Here is an 8,479-nt window from a genome sequence, read left to right as displayed (position 1 = left end):
ACTAGCAAATAAAGCATAATAGATGGTGCCATACCAGATAATTATCACCAAGACAATCATCTCTACTATAACTCTTACTAGTGGGTCGACATTAGTGTATTTGACCCACTTCTACTGGAAGGTAACTCACCTCAATGTCGCGTAGTAGCTGAACTGTCCTCGGCTCTGGGTTCAACTCCTCTTAAACTCCTACACATAACAATCTCCTTTAATTACACTTTCATACTCATAACCCCATTAAGGCTCAACTCTGGTTAATGGTCAAAGTCAAAGTCAACATCATTGTCAAAGTCAACATCCTGGTTGACTCAACTTGCCAAGTTGGTCCATCAACTCGTTGAGTTCCATGCTCCATAAAACCCTGAGATCCCGATCCTACTCGTCGAGTTCTTTGATGAACTCTTCGAGTACCATGATTCATAAAACTTGGGAAACCTCGATCTTACTCGTTGAGTTCTTTCATGAACTCGTTGAGTTCTTCTTCATAACATTGTCGGGAACTTTTACTCAGAACTCACCGAGTTCCTCCTTGAACTCGTCGAGTTATCCTTCATACAGAATCAAGACATTTTGCTCACAACTCGGCGAGGTATTCCTTGAACTAGTCAAGTTCTTCAATATTATCAACATAGTCGGGACCTTTCACTCACAACTCGCCAAGTCCTTCTTTGGACTCTTCGAGTTCCTCAATCTTCATAATCAAAAACCATGGTCAACTCGCTGAGCCATCTCCTAGACTTAACGATTTTACTCAGTAACAGAAAAGGTTGGGGGAACCACGACCCAACTCGCTGAGTCGTATGAACAACTCATCGAATCCTCCATAGCTTATATCTATTAAGTCACTTTCTATTGGGCTTAATGCATCCAAGTCATATATATGGTTCCCTAGGGTCGATATATCACGTAAGGTTTCTAACTTTACATCCATGCATGGGTTTTTTTTTAGCTCAAAAGTCCCTAAAAAGTGGTTCACAAGTTGGATGGGACTCCCATGGCCATAAAGTTGGCACTTTTACGCCATGGAGTCCCTCAAGGGCTCTAGATCCGAAGTCATGACGCCAAAACATGCTTTCATCCATGAATGGTTCCATAATAGGCTCCTTAAGGCCCTAAATTACTCCATGGAGAGATCTAGTAAATGAATAGTCAAGGTATAGACTTTATACCTCAATAAGGCTGCTCTGACAAGGAAATCTCTAGATCTAAGGCTTCTTCCTTCAACCAAGAACTTCTAGCTTCCACTCCTTGAAGGAAATACCAAAGAATCACTCTCTTTTCACTTACACACACTCAAAAGGCTCAAGATCATGAATTAGGGTTTTGCTACACTGAGGGAGGTGATGATGGAGGCCACAATGAAGTGTTAAGGTGCTTAAATAAGGTGCAAACCCTGAAAATTAGGGTTTCACTCTAGAAGCCCTACTCATCGAGTTGAGGCTTGTCAACTCGTCGAGTAGACTTCAAGTCCCGCGTCAAAATATTCGTTTCTACTCGACGAGTTTGGGGCCTCCAACTCGTCGAACCTCTTTTCAAAAATGAATAGTTTGGTTTAAAATACATACCAAGATCCAGTCGTTACAAATCTCCCCCACTTATTTTAGACTTCGTCCTCGAAGTCTGCTGCATCATAGAATAACTTTGGGTAGTGCTCCCTTATCTCATCCTCTGGCTCCCAAGTCCATTCCGAGCCCTTGCGGTGCTTCCATTGCACCTTCACTAACTTTACCTTCTTGTTCCTCAGATCCTTCTTCTTCCTATCGAGGATGGCTACCGTCTGCTTGATTTAGATTAGGCTGTCGTCCACCTGAATATCCTCTAGAGGTACGACTACAGAGTCATCTACCAGGAATTTCCACAACCGGGAGACATGAAAGGTACTGTTGATCTAACTAAGCTCGGTTGGCAGATCCAACCTATACGCCACCTTGCCCACCCGGGCTACAACCCTGAAAGGACCAATGTACCTAGGGCCCAACTTGCCATTTTTTCTTAACCAGATGACACCTTTCCAAGGTGTCACCTTTAGGAGAACCATATCCCCGATCTGGAACTCCAGGTCCGATTGGTTTCTGTCAGCGTAACTCTTTTACCGACTATGAGTAGTCCAAAGCCTGCTCCAGACCTGCTGGATCCTCTCCGTTGTCTTGACTACCACTTCGGTACTCCCCATGACCCTCTATCCAACCTCACCCCAACATATCGGGGTTCTGCACTTCCTCCCATATAACATCTCGAAGGGAGGACGGTCCATACTCGCTTGGTAGCTATTATTATAAGAAAAATCTACCAAGGGAAGGTAGGTATCCCAGCTACCACCGAAGTCCAAGACACATGCCCGCAGCATATCCTCCAGAGTTTGGATGGTCCGCTCGCTCTGACCATTTGTTTGTGGGTGAAAAGTCGTGCTAATGTGAAGAAGAGCTCCCAACTCGTCATGAAATTTCTTCTAGAATCTAGAAGTAAATCGCACATCTCGGTCAGAAATCACGGAAACTGGCACTCTGTGTTGAGCTACTACCTCTCTGATGTAGATGTTGGTCAGCTTCTAGGCCGAGATGTTCTCCTGGATCGATATGAAATGGGCACTCTTGGTCAACCGATCGACGATGACCCAAATCGATTCCACTCCTATTGCGGTCCTAGGAAGCTTCGTAATGAAATCCATAGTAATATCCTCCCATTTCCATACAGGGATATCCCACGGCTGTGTCTTTCCATGAGGCCTCTGATGCTCTACCTTAACCTTCCTGCAGGTCAGGCATCTCTCGACATACCAGGATACATCCCGCTTCATGCAGGGCCACCGGTAATCAGGGAGAAGATCTCTGTACATCTTTGTTGCCCCAGGATGGAAGGAAAATCTGGACTTGTGAGCCTCATCCATCAAAGTCTGTCGTACTCTTCCCCAAGTACGGAACCCAGACCCTCCCATGCAGGGTCAGCAGCCCACGGTTGTCAAAGTCTAATGAAGCCACCTGACCTATGATCCGCTCACACTTCTGGCGCTCCTCCTTCATACCCTCAAATCGTGCCTCTCAGATCCACTCCAAAAGTGGAGTCATCACCGTCATCCTCAAGAAATGTATATGATCAAGGTTGCCTTGCGGCTAAGCACATCGGCCACAACGTTGGCCTTCCCTGGGTGGTTGAGGATCTCGCAGTCGTGTCCTTCACCACATATAGCCACCGACGCTGGCTCATGTTTAGATTTGGCATATCCATGAGGTACCTCAAGCTCTTGTGGTTTGTGTAAATGGTACAACGGACCACAAAGAGGTAGTGTCGCCAAATCTGGAGTGCGAAAACAACTGCCTCCAACTCCAGATCGTGTGTCAGGTAGTTCGCCTCGTGAGGCTTCAGCTGCCTGGAGGCATAAGCAATGATGTACCCCCTCTGCATCAATACTGCGCTCAAACCCTAAATGGACGCATCACAATACACTACAAAATCATCCAAGCCCTCTGGTAGGGCTAAGATCGGCGCCTCGCACAACCCTTGTCTCAATGTCTCAAACGCCGCCTGCTGCTCAGGCCCCCAGTGAAATACAACGCCCTTCTTCGTCAGCTGGGTCAAGGGTACTGCTATCTTGGAGATATCATGTATGAATCTCCGGTAATAGCCTGCTAACCCGGTGAAACTCCGAATTTCATATGGAGTCTTTAGAAGCTCCCATCTCATCACGACCTCCACTTTGGCCAGGTCAACCAAAATCCTATTCTGGTTGAAAAGGTGCCCCAGAAACTACACCTCCCAGAATCAAAACTCGCACTTGGAGAACTTGGTGTACAAGGTCTCCCTCCTCAGGGTATCCAACACCTCCCGCAAGTGCTCCTCGTGCTGCTCCCGCATATTGGAGTAAACCAAGATGTCATCTATAAAGACTATCATAGACCGATCCAACAATTATCTGCATACGCGGTTCATGAGGTCTATGAACGCAGAAAGGCATTGGTGAGCCCAAAGGCCATCACCACAAACTCATAATGCCCATAGCGAGATCGGAAATAAGTCTTCTGAACATACCCATCTCTGACTCGCATCTGATGGTAGCTTGAATGCAAATCTATCTTGGAAAACCAAGATGCCCCCTGTAGCTGGTCGAAGAGATCATCAATCCTTGGTAGTGGGTAACGGTTCTTCACTGTTACCTTGTTCAGCTCCAGGTAGTCTATACACATCCGATGCAAGCCGTCCTTCTTCTTCACAAATAGGATCGGGGCTCCCCAAGGCGAACTGCTCGAACTAATGAATCCCTTATCAAACAGCTCCTGCAGCTATGTAGAAAACTCTTGCATCTTGGGAGGAGCCAACCGATATGGTGCCTTGGCTATCGTAACCACACCAGGGACTAGGTAGATCCTAAACTTCACCCGTCTCTCCGGAGGTATCCCAGGAAACTCCTCTGGAAATACGTCTGGGTACTCACGCACCACTGGTAAATCACTCATAGTTGCCTTACCCACCTCCCGGGTATCCATAACGTAGGTGACATACCCTGTGCAACCCTGCTGAAGGTAACGCCTAGCCCTCGCTGCCGAACACAAAGTTGGTCCATACAGCGGCCTCTCGCCCTGAATCACCATCTCTCCCCCACTTGGGGTCCTGACACGCACCAATTGTTGTGCATATTTGATCACCACCTCATTAGGGCTTAGCCAATCCATGCTGATGATAACCTTGTTCCTACGCAACGGTATGGGAATCAAATCCACGAGGTAACACTCGTCATACAACCTCAAAATGCAATCTTTGAAAAACTCTGATGCCCAGACAGACCGGTCGTCAACTATCTCGACGTCTAAAGGAAATCCAACATGCTTGACGACTTAGAAAACCTCTTTCTAAGAGCAAGAGATACAAATGATCGGGTAGCCCCAGAGTCAAATAACACCTGTACTGGAATGTCGTTCACATGGAACGATCCTAAACAAAACACATAAACATAGCACATAAATATCATAAATGAAATGTAATAAGAGTTAGGGAGAAGAAAACATACCCGTCACCACATCCACTGCGGCACGCGCCTCCTTGGCAGTCAGCTGGAAAGCTCGGCTCCTCACCAATGGAGCATTCGTCTTGCCCTGTCGACCATCCGTGATCTGCAGGGTCAATGGAGCTGGCGCTGCCGCTGCCGCTCCTGATATCAACTTCGGGAAGTTGGCCTTTTAGGGACCTTCTGATTCCAATTGAAGCAAATCAGGTCTGATGTCTGAAGAGTGGGGGTAGGGGCAGTACAATCCATGCTAAAATGCCCAAGCTTGCCGCACTTGGAGCAGCCCGATGACCCTAGTCTACAAACCCTCTCATGTGTCTTGCCACACTTCCCATAATGCATCCGGCCCTTCTGCCCTTCGACCTAATGTCGGATCCCTTGGGTTTCTTCCCCGAAACCCCAGTCAGCTGCCCAACCTCCGCCTTCCTCTTTCGGATGTGCTCAATATCAATCTCCCTCTCTCTCGCCCTAGCTATCATGTCCTCCACGGTCAGGCATGCTGATTAGCTGACATGTTTCCGGATGTTAGCTCATAACATATCATAGTGCTGGATCTTCCTCATTTCCTCATTACCCGCGTACACAGGCACCAGTAAGGTCCTCTCCCTAAACTTGACAGTAATCTCTGTCACCGACTCAGTCGTCTGTCTCATGTCAAGAAACACCCTGGTCAACTGTTGAATCTCCACAGCTGGTGCAAACTCAACCCTAAACATGGTCACAAAGTCCGACCAGGTCATAGCCTCAAATGTTAGGGCTCCCAATGAATCACTGACCGCCTCCCACCAATCTCGAGCTCGGTCTTGCAAACAACCTGCCGTGTACCAGACCTTCGACCCCTCAGGGCAGAAGCTCGTAAACTGTACAAATTTGATGTCTGTAATCTACCTCATGGCTACAATGGGGCCCTTCACCTCGTGGAAGTCTGGCGCACCACATCCCCTGAAATCCTTGAAGGAGAGTGTGTGTGTCCCTGACTGGCTAGGTGCCATGTCTCTCCTAAATGCCTCGAGACGCTCCTCCATCAGCTCGATAATCCCTTCCTTGATCGACCCGAAAATCACCGGGGTCGCCTCAAGGATGCCTCTCGTAATCTCGGACACGATGAACTCACATAGTCCATCATCAACCGGCTTGGAACCTAAAGCAGAACCTGAACCTGATCCTAACCCAGACCCTGAACCTCCCGCTCTGTGACGTGTCACCACCATTCTGAAACAAAAAACATAATCTTCAAGGTCATACATAACCTCGAGAGGTCTTACACACTCTATAAGTTCCTTGGTTCTATCTCAGCCCTTCTTAACTCGAGTACATATCCTCTGCTTTTAGTAGTACGAGCCCATACTATCTTCCACATATATCTGTACTTTCCTCAAGGATTACCTTGACTTCACCTAGTCCCTTCTATTACTACTACTCACTTCTCTAATCTCATCCTAGGCTTACCCTAGGGTAACTCTCCGACTTACTCTCCGCCATCCGCTGCATAAGAAATCCCTGCTACCTTTACCTAACTAGCTCGCGAATTCCATTATATCTCGCTAAGACCAGATAATTCTTCAAATGAGAGTTCCTACCCTACAACGGTTGGAATCAAACATGACCTGCGAAATAGGGCTAGACCTAACCTTCTGAAATTATTTAGTCCTCGCAATATGTACCTTAATGTTTTCGTTTACTAGTTAGTTAAAGATAACTAGAACTCCTAAAACCACAAAGCAAGCAGCATGGGAGCATTGAGTAACAAAAAAATCATATCCTATCCAGGCCATCATATCATTGACTAATCAGTTCTAGCATGAAATTCAATAAGCACATATAGCAGGAACATAACGCATCTTCCTAGATCCTTAGCCCTGATCTAGCATGCAGTTCTCATTCATATAACATATATATAAGGCATCCTTCCAAGATCATCAACCCTAATCTAGCATGCAGTTCTCATAATCATATCATATATCATAACAAACATGTATGGGTATCTTGGGGAAAACCTACTTGAGGTCGGCCGATTGCACGCATCACACACCTTGTTCTTTCTCAAAACTCTTTATTTTAAGTTTTAGAAAAACTATTTTCTTGTAAAAAACTTTCAAACCCTCGATTTGAGTCCAGAAACCCCCGGAGGGGTTTCCGAATCCTTCAAACCAAGGCTCTGATACCAACTTGTAACATCCTAAAATTCTAGACCAAAAATTTCATTTTTGATATAAAGATTCATAAAAAAATTTATATTAAACATCATCAAGTTATTTCATTTCATAAAACCATTGATCATATGTCTCAAAAGCATGTCATAAGATACTAATAATGTCAGAGTACAAATCCCAAGAATCTCATATGCCAAAAATTGTGCGTGTGATGCACTACTATCATGACGACTGCTTTCCCTTCGAAGAAGAAGGACCTGAAACAAAAAATTAAAATCGTAAGCACATAGATTAGTGTGTTCCCCCGTCATACCACATACCATACAACATATATATTGTCTAACATATCCGGATCCTGGACTACCCCTTCGGGCTCTTTCAATTGGTAACTGCCTAGCATATCAGGGTGTTGGCCTAACCCTTCGGTCCTATCGACCGGTACCTAGCCTAGCATATCAGTGTGCTGGCCTACCCCTTCAGTCCTTTCGATCGGTACCTCGCCTAGCATATCAGGGTGCTGTCCTAACCCTTCGGTCCTTTCAACTGGTACCGGGGACTATTTCACCCCTACTCTACCACATAGCATCCTAGTGCATACACATAGAAATCATATACTGCCTAGCTTATCCGGGTGCTAGCATACCCCTTTGGCCCTATCGATCTGTAGTAGGGTCTATCCTAGCCCTCCTACCACTATCACATAACATCTAAGCATACTAGAACATAAAGCATAACAAATAGTGACATACCAGATAATTATCACCAAGACAATCATCACTACTATAACTCTTACTAGTGGGTCAACATTGGTGCCTTCGACCCACTTATACTGGAAGGTAACTCACCTCAATGACGCTCACTAGCTGAACTGTCCTCAACTCTAGTTTCAACTCCTCTCAAACTCCTACACATAACAATCTCCTTTAATTACTCTTTCATACTCATAACCCTATTAATTGTCAACTCTAGTCAAACGTAATAGTCAAAGTCAACATCCTGGTTGACTCAACTCGTCGAGTTGGTCCACCAACTCGTTGAGTTCCATGATCCATAAAACCCTAAAATCTCGATCCCACTTGCCGAGTTTCATTATTCATAAAACTTTGGAAACCTCAATCCTACTCGTCGAGTTCTTTCATGAACTCGTCGAGTTCTTCCTCGTAACGTAGTCGGGACCTTTTACTTACAACTTGCACAGTTCCTCCTTGAACTCGTCGAGTTCTCCTTCATACATAATCAGGACATTTTGCTCAATATTCTCCGAGTTCTTCCTTGAACTCGTCGATTTCTTTAATCTTCATAACATAGTCAGGACCTTTCACTCACA

This window comes from Lactuca sativa, chromosome 4 (assembly GCF_002870075.4).
Source record: "Lactuca sativa cultivar Salinas chromosome 4, Lsat_Salinas_v11, whole genome shotgun sequence".
Classification (NCBI taxonomy): Eukaryota; Viridiplantae; Streptophyta; class Magnoliopsida; order Asterales; family Asteraceae; genus Lactuca; species Lactuca sativa.
This window is presented reverse-complemented; position numbering follows the sequence as displayed.